Source organism: Pipistrellus hanaki (assembly GCF_964339955.1).
Source record: "Pipistrellus hanaki genome assembly, chromosome: 2".
In the NCBI taxonomy this organism is placed as follows: domain Eukaryota; kingdom Metazoa; phylum Chordata; class Mammalia; order Chiroptera; family Vespertilionidae; genus Pipistrellus; species Pipistrellus hanaki.
This window is the reverse complement of record NC_140504.1, coordinates 11,767,078-11,786,816: the sequence shown is the minus strand read 5'-3', so window position 1 is coordinate 11,786,816 and position 19,739 is coordinate 11,767,078.

Sequence of the window (19,739 nt, the reverse complement as noted above, 5' to 3'; positions counted from 1 at the left end):
AAGAAGTCCCCATAACTAAGAGCTGTAAAAACCAGCAGAGATTGGTGCTGAGTGCCATAGAGGCTGCTAGAGACCCAGCTTTTCCTTTTGCCCCACAAACTTACAAAGTCTAGCTTCCTCTGAGCTTCAGCGCCAGGCAGCAGCTCTGCAGGACCCAGACACATACAAGGAGGAACTGAACTGTCTGGCATCAGGGCAGGAACTCAGGGGCGGCTTCTCCCCAAGCAGGGGTGCTCACAGGGGTCATTGTTCCTGTGCTGGAACGTCCCCTGTCTCAGGACTGACTGGCAGCCATATCTGAGTTCCCATCAATCTGATTTACACTGTTTGCTCCACCCAGGGGATTGCCTGAGACCCCACCCCAACCAATTTGCAGCCACATGCAACCTGTGTGCAGCAGCTGTCCCAGCTCTGGCTTCAAAGTAAGCTAAAATATCTCTAACAGGCTGCAGCTGGTGACAGAATGCCCCAAACCTATCAAGGCCCAAGACACAGACCAAGCAAGCACCAGCCTGCCTTGCTTCTCAGCCAGGCCTCACCTGGGCACCTCTAAGCCCAATACAAATAGGCTCTAGGTCCTCTATGAAATAAACTTAGAAATAAACTTATAAGTCCAAGAAGCACGTCCGGGGTGGCCCCAGGCAGTAGTTGATTTTGCACCTCCATAGAGGACCTAGAGCCAGTGCACCTGGTGGACAGCTTTAGACCATAGCAGATTACAACTCTACACACCCATGAGTGACACACTCAAGGGGCAGAATTGTGGGCACCAATGCCCCACCGAAGCAAGTCCTCTCTTGCACAGCAGCTCTTCCACTGTAGTCTCAGCTGGTCCTCATAGCCAATTGGCCAGGAGGTCAGTTCCTCAAGAGACAGTAATCAAAGCTATGCACAAAGCCCACACAGGGGTGCACCTAGCTCAGGTGACTGGGCATGCTGATCCACTGAGTCCTACCGGACACTTACTGTATGAGGACACTCTACCAATTCCAGGAGACAAAGCAGCTCTACCTAATACAGAGAGGCAAACACAGGGAAGCAGACAAAATACAGAGACAAAGAAACGTGTCACAAATAAAAGAAATGGAACCAAGAAAAACAGTGGTTATAAGGTTACTCAAGGACCTCATGAGAACTCAAAGGATTTAGTAAGACTTTCAAGGATCTATGTGACAATATCAAAGACTTGAAAAAGGGACCAACCAGAAATTACGTATACACTAACTGAAATAAAGAATCATTTACAGGGATTCAACAGTAGAAGACTCTGAGAATCAAATCAATGATTTGGAATACGTAAAAGCAAAAAGCTCCCAATCAGAAGAGAAAAAAAAATCCAAAAATATGAAGATATTATAAGAAGCATCTGAGACAAATATAAGCATACCAACATTTGCATTATGGGTGTGCCAATAGGAGAAGAGAGACAGCAAGATATTGAAAACCTATTGGAAGAAATAATTTCCCCTACCAGGTGAAAGAAATAAACTTATAAGTCCAAGAAGCACAAAGAGTACAAACAAGAGGAACCCAAAGAGGCCCATACCAAGACTCATCATAATTAGAATGCCAAGGGTTAAAGATAAAATGATAATCTTAAAAGCCTCAAGAGAAAAGCAGTCAGTTACCTACAGGGGAATGCCCATGCGACTGTCAGCTGATTTCTTAACAGAAACCTTGCAGGCAAGATATATTCAAAGTGATGGATAGCAAGGACCTATCACCAAGATTACCAAGCAAAGCTCTCATTTAGAATTAAGGGTTAGCTAAAGAGCTTCAGAGACAAAAATGACCAGTATTATATGAAAAAAAAAGACAATACCTTAGATCTCACTCTACCTTTTTTTTAATGTAGTGTGGTTTGTAAAGTGAGAGAAGAACAAAATATAATCATTTCTATAATCAACTTAGTAATGTATGATGTAAGTTTAAGTGAATTTTTAATTATCTGTGAAGATTGTATCCTGGAGATTTATGTAATCATTTAAAATATTATTTACTATTTGCACACTTCAAAAAATAATGACATTAACAAGGAAGGTCCTCTAAACAATGTATAGATCAGGAATTTGGAAACATGGAAAGTACACAGAGTTGCAAAATATTTTAAAAAGTATTTATAGGGAGCGATCCTACACATTCTATATTAGAGTTTTGGTTTCCTTGTACTAGGTGGCTTAAAACAACAGAGATTTATTCTGAAGGGTAGAAGTCTAAAATCAAGGCCTATACAGAGTCACACTCCCTCCGAAGCTTAGGGAAGAATCCTTCTTTGCATCGTCCTAGCTTCTGATGGTCACCAGCACTGCTTGGCATTCTTTGGTGGTGGATGCATCACTGTATTACTCTAACCTCTGACTGTTATCACATGGTGTCCACCCTCTATTCCTGTCTGTATCAATACATGGTTTTCCTATAAGCCATGAATATGTATGACATTGGCTATAAGGACAATAAACAAGAACAAGTCATTAAACGTACGGCCCAGCCTAATCCAGTATGACTTCACCTTAATTAATTCCATTTGGAAAGACTTTATTATCAAGTACAGTCACATGGTATTTTGGGTAGACCTAAATTTGAGAGGATGCTTCATACCAGAGTACTTAGTATCACATTTTTTTAAATTTTTTTTTTAGGCAAAACACCATACAGTAATAGGTTTTATGACAATTTTCCCCCCAACTAAGTGAGTTATTATTTCATTAAAAGAAAGCTAATATGGAAAAAACAATAATAAAATAAATAAAATAATAAAATCAAAATAGTCAAAGCTTATCTGTTTGAAACACTGTTTAATGTCTGTGGTCTTTACTCATAATACCCTGATAGCTTTCCCTTAATTTGAAACTGTTTACAGAAGATACAAAAATAAAAATAAATAAATAAAAGAAAGAAAAAAAGAAAAAGAAAAAAGACACAAGGTATTTAGCTTCTATCTTAGGTTGTAGTAGAAAATAAACTATGGCCGAAACCGGTTTGGCTCAGTGGATAGAGCATCGGCCTGCGGACTGAAAAGTCCCAGGTTTGATTCAGGTTAAGGGCATGTACATTGTCTGTTGGCACATCCCCAGAAGGGGGTGTGCAGGAGGCAGCTGGTCGATGATTCTCTCTCATCGATGTTTCTAACTCTATCCCTCCCCCTTCCTCTCTGTAAAAATCAGTCAAATATTTTTAAAAAAGAAAATAAACTATGTAGCATGAAAGCCAATAGGTGATGAGTTGGATTAGTAGTAGACACATCAGAGGAAGAAAAATAAAAACAATTCTAAAGTATTGTATAAAATGAAATTTTCTTTTTAAGTAGTAACCATTGCTGACAATAGTTCCTGCAAACATAAAATTAACAATTTTACCTCTTTTATACTTTTTGGCATGAAGTGATTCTATACTGTATTGTGGCATTCTGCCTTACCTTGGGTATTTTCAGAAAGTAATGAGAAATGTCATTCATGGATATTTGAAGAACTAGAGATCAGAGAGCAAAAAGCCCTTTGATCTTTCTTTGAGTAAAGGAAATATCGAATTGGCAAATGTTACTATGAAATACAATAGCAATCCCATTAAATGGGAAAAAAATATATATATTGGCATGATGCTCAATAGAAAAAATGGAATGTATTATCATATAACCTTGATAATAATTGAACCTCATAGGCAAGCTAAAATCAACTGGATTATACAGCCTTTCAAGTCACTGAAGAATATAACCTCTCTCTCTCCATTGCTCTAAAATTGTGCTAAACAATTCATGAAATAACTTTTTGTAAATTGAAATGATCAATAATATTTTGTGTGGTTAGGCAAAAGTCATTTGACATTAATTGATAATAAGAGTATTAGAACAACAATGATACTTAATAAAAAAAAAGACTTACATCCTTTAATAGCTCCCAATGTGACAATAGCCAGGAAGAGAAGTATTTCCAAATAAATACGCAATGATGATCTAAGTCTCTAATTCCACCTTATTGTATTTCAAAATAACAATTTATTCTTTAGACCTAGAGACATACCTAATATGCTCTATTTAAACCTCACATCTTTTAGTCTGCTATTTCAATAAGCTCCACATATTAATTCATTCAGTACATATCCTTTGTGTTTTATCTAAGTTGCAGTCAATGCTCTCATTACCCTTCTCAGAGATACCAAAGAGCAGACAACAGACAAAAAGTCTCTGCTTCAAGGAAACTATTTTTTAATTGGGGGTAGACAATAAAAATAAGAAATAAACTGTGTGGTATTATAGAGGTTTGAGGTACATTTTAAATAATGATTCTGTCATTGGGGATTGGCTGCACCACATGAGTTAATTTAATTTCAACATGGGCCCAGCCTGTGTGGCTCAGTGGTTGATTGTTGACCTAAGAACCAGGAGGTCACTGTTTGATTCCCGGTCAAAGTTTGATTCTAGGTCAGAGTTACATGCCTGGGTTTCAGGCTCGATCCCTAGTAGGGGTCGTGCAGGAGGCAGCCAATCAATGATTCTCTCTTCATTGATATTTTTAATCTCTCTTTCCTCCTCTCTTCCACTCTGAAATCAATAAAAATGTATTTAAAAAAGATAATTGTTGGTCAGCCTTCCCAGGTGAAATTCTAGTTACGAAGGGTTTATTTCCAAGAGATTGTAAATGTGGCTTTTATGTAATGGTATGGACCTTAATCACATTCACCCCCTTTAAAAGGAATCTATATTCAGAGATATTACCAACTTTGACTGAAAAGTACAAAATGAAAAAAGGTCTAAATAAAGGTCTTTTGACTCAAAATTCTACCGACAGTAAGCAGACTGAGAAGCAGCATGAGCCCAGAACAATTGCATATTTACCGACCTTGAAACTGAATTTGACAATCTACAGCACATGCCTGGCTTGATATCAGAGCTCTTTTGGCCCAAGGTCTACTTTTTCCTTTTATTTTCTCCCTTTTTGGAAGGTATTACCTATGCTATTTTCACCATTATAAACCAGGTAAAGAACTGTATTTGAGTGCTTGCACAACAAGAGCCATACCCAAGAAGGAACCTCCACAATCAGAGTCTGAACTGAGTGGCTGTGATGGCATAAGTCCTTAGTAGGGGCCTTATGAGGAGGAGAGGTGTTTTGCTTGTTGGTAGAATGTGAAACCTTGAGGGCCAGGCAGGACGGGGGTAACTGGCTTCCTACATGGTCTCCACTAATTCCTATCCCATGGTCTCATGCCCTTATATGGCTCCACCCCATAGTTTACCAGGCTTTGTGAATATGCCTAACAGCATATGACAGAATATTGCATGCTCTGTCCCTGTCCCTCTGTTCTGTGCCTCCCTGTCTGTCTCCTGTCTGTCTTCTGTCTCTCTTGGCAGAAATAGGTTGTTTTCATTTGAACAGGCATGTGAAGAAACCCATGTGTAAAGGAACTGAAATCTCCAGGTGAGGAACTCAGGTCTGCCAGCCCTCAGGTGAGAGCTAGGGAGCAGATGTTAAAAGTTGAGTGAAGGGTTGAGATGGCAGCTGCCCCAATACAGGCTTAACTGCACCTTATTACAAGCTCAGCTAGAATGCCAGCTCCTTTTCTGCTAGATTCCTGATGGCCAGAAACTGTAGGAAATTGTGACCATTGGCTGTTTAAGCCACAAAGTTTTAAGGTAAGATGGCATGCACCCATAAATGACTTGTGAGTTTTGTTTCTGTTTTTCCAAATTGCCTTCCTTCAAAACAGCAGTTACCACTTGAAGAGACAAATTTTTTCAGTTATAGAAAATGTGAAATATCTTCTCAAATGATAACAGAAACTATTATAATAAATATAGCAGGCCAATAAAAAGCAAATTACTCATGGTGAAACTTAATCAAATAGCTTATTTAAAAAAAAAAGATCAGTGTAAAAATTATTTTAAATAATACTGAATATTTTTAATTTTTATTTGCAATAATTTGTTTTAGTAGTGCTGATTTTGCTCTTTTTCTACCTCAATTAAAAAGCAAATAAGCACGAAACTGCTGAGTACATGAAACATTAAAATGACACTTACTCTTGCCCTCACTTCAAAGAAAAGTGGTAAAACAGATGTAAAGTTTTCCGAATTTTCCCCCCCAATTCATACCTTAAATTTTGGTGGGAAATGAAGAAAAATGTACATGAAATAAAGGATCATATGAAAAATAGATGTATAGTTTTAATTAATTGAAAATCACTCATGAACCTAAAAACAAATTACTGTTTCACCACAGTTTCTCAAGCAGTCATAAAGACTGAGGCAGTAAGCAAGAATTTTAATTTCAAAAGATGCTTTTACTGTTGGTATTAATTTTTTTGAATATTTTTAATGCTTGGGTGTAATCTAAATCTGCAATTTGGAAATAATTTCAAAGTGCCCATTTCTACCAATTCTTGCAAAGCTCTTGATAATGCTTACATAATATTTTTCTATTATTATTTTTTCTTCTTCTACCAGTTATCAGTTACTTTTTCTATTAGATGTCATAAGTCATTAAAGTTGTTTTCATTTCATCTTAAATTTACTATAGGTGTGTGACTCCCTGCCCCTCTGACATTTGCAATGTACTCACACATTATTCCTATAGCTCTGCACATGCAGATATTTTAATTTTGAAATCATGTTATTAATGTACAAATTTTAACAATTATAAATTGACAAGGAATGAATAATAAAATTTAAAACCCAATGCAAATGAATCAAATATATATCAGCTGTAACATAAACACAGGGAGGAAAAAAAAGTAAATAAATACAGACAACATAATATCAGTTGTCCTTCCCCCTAAAAAAACAAAAGAACCTCATATATATATATTTTGATGTAGACATTAGTTAGTACGATAGTAGTAGTATTGGGTATAACACTTCTGAAATTACTTTTAATGAACAGATGAATATATGTATATTTTTCGAGACAAATTTTTCACTGTTGGAGAAGAGGAACACATATATAAAATGGCAAAAGTTTAGATTGATATTAGATGCATCAGAATAAATTTATAATGTAATATAACAAAATATATATGCACATATACCTGTGTATATAGGTATAACTATGTATATGTATATAAACATATACATATATGAAATATCAAAGCAATCCATAAAGCAGCTTGCAGAAGCTAACATTGGCCATAATAGGGACAATTTGAACATCGCACAGACAATGACATTGTATGGTCTACAGAATAAAAGTAAAATCTCTTAGTCCATATTGGAATTAAAAATGAAATTCAATTACCCCTTGACATGTATCTGAGTGCACAACTGTGGCTTGATATTTTGACTATGTAAGGAAAAATGAACTAAGCTTCATTTTATCAGTGCTGAACTGCATGTAATTGATCGCTGACATCACTCAGAAGGCACGTGTCTTAATAATGAGTGGACTCACTTCCTCTAATTGTCCTGTAATTAAATCAGGAAAGCCACATGCATGCTCAAACTTCATGTTCATAATTTCTGTAACAGAATCATTTCAACATAAAAGCAGGCATTTGACCAACAGCTCTATTTTCACATTATACCCATGGGATATATTCAGTTTGCTTCTTAAGAAGTTTACTGACTGACTTTGTATCAATATAAGTTCTCCCATTCCCTCCCCCTTCTCCCTCCTTCCCTCTCTCTCTGTGAATGTGGGTTATTTAAAGCCTTATTTTTTATATAATCTCCCTTCCGGTACCCAAGTAGATCTGAAAGTTCAGGGAATTGGTATTAGGATGCCAAGTGACTTTTTCTTTTGATATGCATTGAAATAGTTTCTGGGGTGTGAAATTATAAGTTTGATGGCCACTTTAACTCCCCGTTGATCTTCCTGAAAATTTAGTTGAGGCCTGTGGCTCCCTCCGCCAGGGGACTGTTAACTCCCGGAAGGAGCGCATGTCAGAATTGTTTTGCCTGCTTTTCTTTTTTGATCAAAAGAATATTATGTATTCCCCCACACACACACACACTTGAATATTGGAATTTGGCCATCCAAAAATCACACACCGATTCCTCTCAATAAAGTGTTCTTCGGGCCAAATATTCATTTCTGTTAAGGGTTCTTAGGGCAACATTTTCAGAGTGCTTTGAAATTCTGATTAGCCTTACAGGAGGCAAAAGTCTCTTAAGAGAGCAAACCTGTGCTCACATGCCTGGGTCAGGACCCTGTGATAGTATTATCAAAGCCAGGGGAGCTTGAAGACAGCTGCCAGTCAGCTCTGACTCCACGCTGACAAACCTATTTACACAGCAGCTAAACTTGGACCAAAGCAGACCAGCTGCGCTTTTCCTTTCAGTGTAGGCTCTCTGGACCTTACTGTCTCTACTCTGCTTTCTATGTTCACTTTTATTTCTTTCTCTGTGTTTTCCTTTTGCCCTTTACTGTACAAAGCCCTAACCCCTCCTAATTTATATTTTACAATAGTAATTATCTAAAAGAAACTCTGTCCCAATTGTTTTTCTTAGATAGATTTTTATATCATCCTTAGTCTGTTTTTTTTTTTTTTTTTTTTAATATATAATATGTTGATGTAACCAAGCCTGGGCCACCATTAAGGATCTCATGAGTTGTTTGTTTTTGAATCTAGGCTCACAATGATTGTTAGCTATTTTATTTTACTGTAGCAAGAGCCTGTCCCATAAAATGTAGAATTATCCTTTAAAGCAAAATTGTAGATATAATGTTGAATTGGCCTATTACAGGTCTTTCCCTTTAAAGGTTATAATTCAAGTTCAACAAATACTAATAACTAAATTCATCTGGAAAATATTTATACCACAATAGAGTAAAAATAGCTCATCTTATTGCAAGTATATTTTTAATTCTGTATTTACTTAATGTGTATAGTTAAGTCATACTTCAGTATATAATATGACCAGCCACCTGCTCATAAGAATCCAACCACAAGGTCCATCCCATCACGATTCTCTAAGAGGTGTTCTGTTTGTCAGACTGCACCTTTTGAGCTTCAGTGATTTAAAAAAGAATGAAAAGGGTGAGGAGAAGAATGGAAACTGGAAGTCCAAAAAAATTAAAGGAAAGGTTGAATTTAAAAAAAAAAATCAAATTTAGCCGTATACTCAAGGCTGAGAAGGAAGAAGAGAAATGTAAAAGCTACACCACTTGGTGTTCGCAGCATCTGCAGGGCTCAGAAGAGATAGGTGTTAGAAAACTGAAGCCTTTGTGAGCAGAGGGTAAGGAGAAATGACAGGGGAACTTTAACCCAGTGGAATAATGACATTTTTCATTATTTCGGAGAAATACAACCAAGGAGCTTGACACTTTTTTAAATGAGTGAAATGAGAATGTTTCTGCCGTTATTAAACTGATTTGTGTTCCCTCCTCTCTTTAAAGCAGGTTCAGCCCCGTGATCTCCACTTCAATTTTTTCCCCCGGGACAGGACAGGAGAGCATAAGATTTATATAGCTCTAAATAGAGGCATTGTTGGAAAGAGAAAGGATTTATTAAATCAATTTACTGTCTATTGAACTTGTCAAATATAAAGCTTAGAAGAACAAAATTAGAATTCTTTTGAGGTGTAAAAGACCTTTCACTCTTATCAAGGAACTTCGGCTCTGAAATGTCTCACACCATCATTGAATGTTATCATGCCATCATTAAATATTAATATATATATATATATCTCCAATCCCAGGACATTATGAAGAGAAGCATGTGGTGTGACAATGTGTGAAATACAAAAGTCATGTTCTTTTACCCTTCTTGTGATTTCTCCGTATTGCTAGTGGTACCAATGAATTAATTAGTTTAATGGAAGTCAGATATTTATCTAAAATGGAGAGAAATATTTGATAACAGGTAGACTTCTGTGTAACTGTATTTTTGTGTTTACTTAACACAAGGTAATGGGCATTCTAGAGGCGTTCACACCCAAGTTTTAGATCACTGTTTAAAATGGAAAATCATAATCATATCTGTAAATAATAATGTCCTTTTTTTTTTTTACTATCTTTGATGTGAGCAATGATCACACCCAGCAGGAGCTACACACATTGTGGTAAGTTCTAGCACATCCATGACAAAGAGAAAATCTTAAACATTTCCAGAGAGATAAATGCTTAACACATAAGAGGAATAAATATAGTAATGGGAATGCAACAAGAAAATAGAGAATTACTTTAAATATATGACAGAGGATAAAATTAAACTTTGAATTACTTTGTAGTAGAACAATACATTAAAATAACAGTAGAAAAATCAAAATAAAAATAGTTATAAAATTAATATCAAAGTTCTATATTGAGTGGACTTTAGAGAAATTATTTAAGCTAAACAACACATCTGGGAAGAAATCCATGTCATATGAGGAGTAAGAGAAAATAATATTTTTATTGAAATGTGTGATTACCTTGATAGGATTATCAGAGAAAGTAAAAAAGAGAGGGAAAAATATAGGAGGAATGTGTTCATAAAATTAGTTTACTGATACATCTCCTAGGACAATGGAAACCTAGAAGAAAATAAACAAGTGTCACTATATCAAAATAAAAAGCTTCTGCACATCAAAATAAACCATCAGCAAAATAACAAGCAAGCCCATTGCATGGGATAACATATTGGCCAATAACATATCCGATAAGCGATTAATCTCCAACATTTACAGGAAACTCATACAACTTAACAAAAGGAAGAGAAACAATTCAATTAAAAAATGGACAAAGGACCTAAATAGGCACTTCTCCAAAGTGGACATATAGAAAATGAGAAATTCCATATGATATTATGGACATTAACAATTTATAAGTGTCTGGGAGTGGAAGACAAAGAAAATGAGTGAGTACTAGAGAAAATGTGTGCTTTCTTGTTTGCTGGGGATATTTAGATATTGGATTCAAATTTGTTTAGGAAAACAGGGAAAGAGGTCACTGATTTTCTTTTAGGATGATGGACTCTAACCGAAACCTAATCCCAATCCTAATGCTGTTGCACTGCTCCATAGGTTTAAAGGATAACATGTAGGTTTTGTACACAATGCTTGATGGAAAAGATATTTTAAAAGGTTATGGTTTGCAGAAACTGGTTTGGCTCAGTGGATAGAGTGTTGGCCTGCGGACTAAAGAGTCCCAGGTTTGATTTCGGTAGGAGGCAGCTGGTCAATGTTTCTCTCTCATTGATGTTTCTAGCTCTCTATCCCTCTCCCTTCCTCTCTGTACAGAATTAATAAAATATATTTCTTTAAAAAGGTTATGGTTTGTGGTCCCATAAATTATGTCTTATAAATCAGAATTCAATATCAAAATGAAACCTTCAAAAAGTGATGGCTGCTACTTCACTTTGCCTTCCAGATATTGTACAAAGTTTTTATTTTGACTAATTCTAACTCAGAATCTAATAGGGAAGATATTTGATAGAATATTTTTCTCACCAATGTAAACTGATATCATTAGAACACTAAATAATTTAACTTCAAAAATTCTTTAAAATCTATGCTTTCTTAAAATAAATTCAATACTAATTCAGTCTGTTCATTTTAATTTAGGATTGTACTTTCTGGAATGTCCATAATATTTATTACTTAATTATAGAGCTGTGCTACTATTTATTAATTTAAAACATTTTTAACATCTCACCTGTGTACTTGAAGTAATCTATATTAATATTATTTGAGTTATTGGCTTTATTCATCAATTCATTATAGCTTATGCCTTCACCTCGCTGGTGTCTGTGTCTATTAGTTAGGCTCATATGCATGCAGGAGAGCATGAGGGAGGCAATGAGGGGATAAGGACATATATATAATACCTTAATAAAGAAAATAATAAAAGAAAAAAGAAAGTTAAAAAAAACATATTATGGCTCAAAATAAGTATCCTGTTTAATTAATCAGGTAAGCTTTTATATGAAGAGTATACTTTATACATCCAAGAAAACCATCATATGATTATAACATTTTGAAATAAAATGTTATTCAACATTGTTAATCATTAAAGAAATACAAATTAAACCATGAGATACTTCAGACTCAAAGTGCTAGCTATAATAAAAATAAAAATAATAACACATGTTGGTGAGGATGTGAAGGAACCAGAAATCTTATCCATTCTTTTAAAACTAGAGGTCCTGTGCATGAAATTTGTGCCTGGGGCGGGGGGTCCTCAGCCCGGCCTTCACTCTCTCGCAATATAGGACCTTTTGAGAGATATCTGACTGCCAGTTTCATCTCAATCTGCAGAACCAGCAGTCAGACATCCCTCTCACAATCTGGGACTGCTGGCTCCTAACTGCTCGCCTGCCAGCCTGATTGCCCCTAACCACCTCTATCTGTCTGCCTGATTGTCACTTACCACGCACCTATCTGCTTCATTTCTCCTAACCACTCGTCTGCCTGCCTCATCACTCTGATCTCTGGGCATTCTGGTTGATCCACTGTTTCGGTTGCTGGGCTTTTATTGTATAGGATAATGTAACCACTCTAGAAATCATTTTTCACTTTTTCCAAAAAATAAAAATAAAACAACCATATGATCCAGTAATTCCATTGTGAGGTACCTATCTGTCAACAATAGAGGAAAACATATGTCTACTAAAAGATTTGCATGGAAATGTTTTCAGAACATTATTCACAATAGACAAAAACTATAAACAAGAGAGAAAAACTAAAGTCTTATCATCTGGTTTATGGTTAGATAATATATGGAACACTATTCTAAACAAAAATAGACTACTGACATGCTGCCTCATGGTGAACCTCAAAACACATTATGTTCAGTAAAAGAAGCTACACAAGGAACTACATATTCTATAAATGCATTTACAGGAATTGTCCACAAAGAGACAAAAGTAGATTGGTGGTTGCCTTGCTCTGAACTGGAATCAAGAATTAACTGTAAATGGACAACATGGGTAGAAATGTTCTGAAACCAATTTATGGTAATGTTGCAACTACTCAGTAAAGTAACTATAAATGTTTGAAGTTTTCATAAAAATGATTATGTGTGGTATTTAAAATACACCTCGGTAAAATTACTTAAAAATAATAAATTATAAAAAATAAAACACTTACACTTAGAATATTTGCATGTTATACTTAGAATATTTTTCTCTAGCATCAGCTGCCACAGTATGGAAATGTGAAAGTTCAGAAGAAAAAATGAAACCCTGTTGTTCTAATCTATAGTCGGCATTACACCCAAATAAGATGCTACATCATTTGTGTATTGATAGGAAGACACTGCTGCAAGCACGTCTAAATGGGGGGGAAATCCTCCAATAATACTACAATATTAACATTGAAAATTGAATTTTTATATAAATTATGACTCTATAAAGATGATAAAAACCCACTACCCAAATCATCTTGATATTAACAATTAAAATATTCAAGAAATTTCCAAAAGCCAATAAGAAGGGGAAAAAAAACACACCAAGAACAGGTAGGTTAAAATAAAATAGGCCAAGCATATGAACAAACAGGTCACATGTAAGGAAAAATTGAATAATTAAAGACTAAAAATCAAAGGAATACATTTTTTAAAATGCTAAAAATAATATATTTAATTTTAATTCCGTTTTTATTCATTATAATTATTTTATGTTCTAAATCACTTTTTATATTGTTGCATATAGGTTTTTTTAGTATTTTATGTGCTTTTTAGACTTTTATTTGGGAAGATTTTTAGATATTTAGCTGAATGATACTTTATATCATCTGATAGATATAATATATAAATCAACAAATGATATATAAAATAGTTTTAGATTTTGCATGAAGTTTTCAAAATTATGCAGCTGTACCTATTCCAATCATATCAAAACTTAGTAACTGTCTCAAGATGCATGCAGACTTTTTGTGAGGTTGGTATTTCAATCTTTGGACATTAATATACACATTTATTATTTGCAAAAAAAAAAATACTAAATAAGTAGCATTTAAAAGTTGTTTCCTTTATAAACTAATTGCATAATTTACCTCTGGTTTTTAATACTGCAATGAAATAGCAGAGATGAAGAACTGTAATGATAAGATATATGCACTGAAATCTGTCAGATATGAGCAGATTGCTAATCTAACTTTTACTCTTAAAATAAATTTCGTCTCTAGGCCTCAGTTAGATTTTCTAAACAAGGAATGATATCAGGTTCCCCAAATGCAGTGGTGCCTCGCATAACGAACGCCTCGCACAGCGAACTTTGGACAGGTTTTTCATGAAACCATCGGCCAAAAAGCAGAAAATGGATGAAGATGTGCAAGATTCGGTAGACTCTACTTAGTCTGTCTTAAAATTTAAAAAATGTGTGTTTTTTTTTTTTTTTAAAAATTATGTTTTTAGATGTATCTAAATAAAAATATGTCATCTTAGCATATTTTTTTTATGTCATCTTAGCATATTTTATGCTACAGAACGAATTATTTTTTTTAACATGTATTGTTATGGGAAAACGCGTTTCACATAACGAACTTTTCGCATAACAAGCTTGCTCCTGGAACGAATTAAGTTCGTTGTGTGAGGCACCACTGTGTTTAAATGCATTACATATTAATTAAAATTATGTCAGTGCCTAGTAGTACATATTGAAAATGAAATAATAGTTACATCGTATATATTTGTGACTCAGAAAAATAAAATACAGGTAAATATTTGGCCTGAAGGAATAATCATGGCTTTGTATGTAGTACAGTAATTAGTAAACCTTAATTAAATTTTGCTTAATTATATAAGTTTGGAAAGTTGCTTATAAATAATCTGTGTGTAATTTTTGAAGAACATTTCCTACTTGTCTTTAGTTTTTAATAATATTTTTAATGTTTGCATAGCATTTGTATTATTTTTAAAACACTATGTATCATAACATTGAGATATCAATATGACATTACTTTCATTCACATTATGGAATTATTACATTGCTAAGTTGTCAAAATGCATTTACATCCACACATACCCTGTTTTTATTTATACATTGAAAACACCTTCCGTGTTAACATTTTCCAACATTAATAATTTTATAAGAATTCTTTAAGAGCAGAATATTTTAATCTTATAAAACTGGTATTTTACATAGTGGAGGTGTCTTTTGAAAGACATGATTCTAGGTTACAAGACCCTGTCTTTGATGTAACTTTAAAGAAGAGATCATGCTGTGACAAAAATAAAATCTGTGAAAATGCCTCATTAATTTGTTCCTTTGTGGTCACTTATATCTGCAGTTTATACAATGGGTTTATCTTTTAAGCAGAAATTATAATAACATCTCCTGCAATCTTGACTAATTAGATTCTGAAAGACAGTTTCTTAAAAATTCCAAATGTGCCTTTAACCTTCACAGAGGACAGTGGTCCATTATTTTCAGTGTAACTGTTAGAGCACATACATTGTGAATTTCATGATTTGAGAGGCCATTCTTGCTTAATTGGTAAGAATGGCGAATACATTAATACAGATCTTAAGTTAAAAGCAAAACTATAAATTTGGTAGTAACTTATTTTATATATTATCTTATAAAACATATCTACTACAAATAAATGCCAATCATCTGCATAATGTAGAAAATTATATTACTTTAGAAAGCAATTGGTGATATTAACGAACAAATGTATACAAGGTATATAGAATATTGACATAGAATATTGACCGTGTCACTAAAACATCTAATTAATTTATATAATTAATATTGTAAACTATTAATTTTTATATTTAGGTCATACAATTAAGGGAAATGATGCAGAATTATTATTACTGAGTCATAACAATATAGATCCTAAGCTAGGTATTTTTATGTGATGTGTTAATTCACGTTAATGCTGTAGAATATGCATTGCTCTATTTTCCAAATTAATATATAAGAGCAACTTACCTGTGGTAAGCAAATAGTAATGAGTGATAATGATGTTACTAACCTGCACTAGCATGTTTATTTTAATGCTCTTGTGTTTTACCACTCTTGATAAATATGCATAATAAGATTGATGATTACTTTTATTCCTGGCTTCATAAAAAAAAAAGTAGTTTAATAAATGACCTTGAATGAATAAAAAGAACTTTACAGTTATTGCTTTACATCAAACTCTTATATAACCCATTGTAAATTTTTTTTTGCCTTTAAAGGTAGGAAAAAGACTACTAGTCAAAAAAGAAAACTAGAAAATGTCAAATTTTGCACACAATAAAGCTATAGTTATACATTAAATTTAATACTATCTAAGTGTATACAAAATATAAAGTTATACTTCATACAATATAACCCAAAATAATTGAAAGCAGGGTCTTGGACAGATATTTGTATATTTATGTTCATAGAAACCTCATTCACAACAGCCATATGTGGAAGCAACATACGTGTCCATTAATGGATGAATGGATAAACAATATATAGTATATAGTCCCAACAGAGTGTTATTCAGCCTCGCAAATGAAGGAGAGTCTGGTACCTGCTACACCATCAGTGAGCCTTGGAGACATGGTGCTAAGGGAAATAAGCCAGTCACAACAAGGACACATGTTGGTTCCACTCATATAAGGCACCCAGAATATGCAAATTCATAGAGGCAGAAACTACAGTGGTGCTTTCCAGAGGCTGAGGGGAGGGGACCCAGAGAGAGATTAAAGGGTGCAAAATTTCATTTGAAGAAGATGGAAATATTCTGAAGATGGTTGGTGGTGATGACTATACAACAATGACTAGATTTATAACAACCAAACTGGACACTTAGAAGTGGTGCATATAGTAAACTTTATGTTTTAAGTACAATAAAAAATAAACCAACCAGAGCAAATAAAAACTAAACACACACACACACACACACACACACACACACACACACACACATACACACTGACTTTCTTGTTATTTAATTAAAAAATCCAAACTCTCTTGTTGACACTCAAAATGGCATACATTATCTGGTCGTTGCCTGCCTTACTAAGCTAACTTCATAATTCTGTTTCTTTTCCTAATCCTGCTTTGTTTTTGGTATTTTGGTGGTACCATATACTGAGTGGCCAGATTATTATGATCTCTGAATGCATAATAATCTGGCCACCCAGTGTATATCCTATATAATAAAAGGCTAATATGCAAATTGTCCCATCAACCAGGAGTTCGACCAGCAGGCAGGCTGGCCAACTCCCCATGACCTCTCCCCCTGGCCAGGCTGGCCGTACCCCACCCATGCATGAATTCATGCCCCAGGTCTCAGAAATCATAATAATCTGGTCATTCAGCGTATATACATAGATTTGAAGTACATAATCCCCTTCATAACCTTATGCCTACAATTCTGACATCAGTATTTCTACGTTGGTTTTTAGAAATGCCAAACATGAAATGTCGTTTCTTAGTGCTCTTTCTTTTTGAATAAAAACAAATACTGTTTTACCTGTTTCTTCCTGAAATAGTAGTCCTTTTCATACACATTAACCAGACAAAATCAATGTGCATGTGACTTTAATAATGCATATGAATAAAATTAAATATTTACATGCATTCTGAGCATTCAGTTCCTTTTATAAATTAGCATGTGAAAGGGATATGAACATTAAATCAGACTTTCTTAAAAATAGTCTAGCATAATTTTAAGTCTTCACATTCACATAAATAGATTAATGCTAAATAGATAAAAACAAGGATAGTGATTAAATTGTAGAGAACTGAAGAGTGTATAATTTACTTAAAGTGATTTTTATTTATTACAAAGACTGTGCTCATCAAGTAAAACAGGTATATAATGTATTCTATTGTATTTATAAACATATATAAGTTAGCAAAAAATTAATAGATCTTTATATACCTGCCACCTGGTGATTGTACTACATGGCAAATGTGCTACATAGCCTGTCATGAAGAAATGTAGGTATCAATTATTATTATGAGTTGAAAAAACTGATATTAGAAAAGTAGATACACTTCAAAATTTTTTCCAAGCATGTCTTAACAAAACTCTTAAGTTCATTATATAAATGGAGTACTAAAACATGAGATTTTCTTATACCTGACACTGAAACATGTTTACCAAAATTCATTCATTGTAATAATTTACCAATATGAAAACTAATTAGATATCAAATAAAAGAATAAAAATCATATGGTAACATTTTATTATACACAGCAACCATTGGATGCTATAGCATACTGTCATTTTTGAGAAATGCGCTAAATGAAGTCTATCTAATGAATGAGTATTTTCATGAATCAATTCTCCATATTTAAATCACTGTTAAATTATTTAGCTGACACGTAGGACATTTGTTCACCTTAGAAAGTTCTTTATTATTTTTCTTTAATGCTTCTCGACTCCCTTTTGTTCTAAAATATTTTAAGGAAAAATGAATTCTGCCTGTTTATTGTGTCAAATTACTAAAAATTTATCCAAGTTCCAACTACTTGTAATTGATCAAACTTCATTAAATGTTAAAAATAAGATTTTAACACCACTTAACTTCTCTCACAGTTATTTAGTATAATAATGTCTCTTTAAGAAAATATCTTCTGATTTTCCTGTCTATAAAGGAAAACAAGTCTCCATAATCCTTTCTTATTGATCTATATAAGATTTATAAAGCAACTGCCTATCATATCTGGCAGACAAAATAAGTATTTCAGTGTCTCTTATGCTAATATAGTAAAGGCTCAAAAAGTGAGGAAAATTTATTGAGAATCTAATGAATATTGTAATGTTTTCCACCCATTGTGTAACCTGTTTCAATGTCTGCAGTTTATGGGTAGAGGGCAGGCAATAGTTCAAGGCCACAGTTAGCTCTGGCATGGGCACTATCAGAGACTCAGGGGAATGGACAGGTGAACAGTGATTTTTAAAGAAAATAATACAAGCCCATTATTAACAAGACTTTCATACACTGATACCTTAAATTAAAAATATGGCATTTAAGAAATGGATAGCATAATACAACAATAGATTTGATTTCAAGTACTTCACAACCAAATATTAAGTATATTAATAAGTTAAATGAAGGTTTAGAAGTAAATATTATTATATTTTATATGTGTAAAGTAGAGATCTACAATATAATCCATTATATCTATATGCCTATATATCCAGTTTAACAAAAACAATAACAGAATATTTATTCATATATATGTATATACATATGTGTATTAACAATACATATACATATATGTACATATATGTATGTATGTGTGTATGTATCTATATATCTATATGTCTATATATCTATGTGTCTATATGTCTATATATCTACATATCTATATATCTATATATCTTTATATCTATCTCAATTCCTTCTATCTATCTATCTATCTATCTATCTATCTATCTATCTGTGTGTGAATATTAGAGGCCTGGTGTGTGAATTCGTGCATGGATGGGATTTCTTGGCCTAGCCAGCAATCAGGGCTCATAGAAGCCATCTTGCTCAGTCCTGATTGGGCCGATCTGGGAGACAGGTCAGGAGGAAGGACCACAAGAGGTTCGCTCTGGGAGCACATTGACCACCAGGTACAGCTCCTGCATTTAGCACCTGCCCCCTGGTAGTCAGTGCACCTTATAGCGACCAGTCAACTGGTTGTTTGGTCAACTGGTTGTAAAGGTTGCTTAGGCATATATATATATTTGTGTGTGTGTGTGTGTGTGTGTGTGTGTGTGTGATTACAATAACCCTAATGTATGTGATTAAGTGATTAAGTTAAGGATCTTGAGATGATAAGATTTCCCATGATCATCTCTGTGGGTCTAGTGTAATCATGAGGGTCCTATACAAGGTAGGTGGAAGGATCAGAGTCAGAGAGATGTGACAAAATCAGAGATGATAAGTGACAGATAGATAGATGTT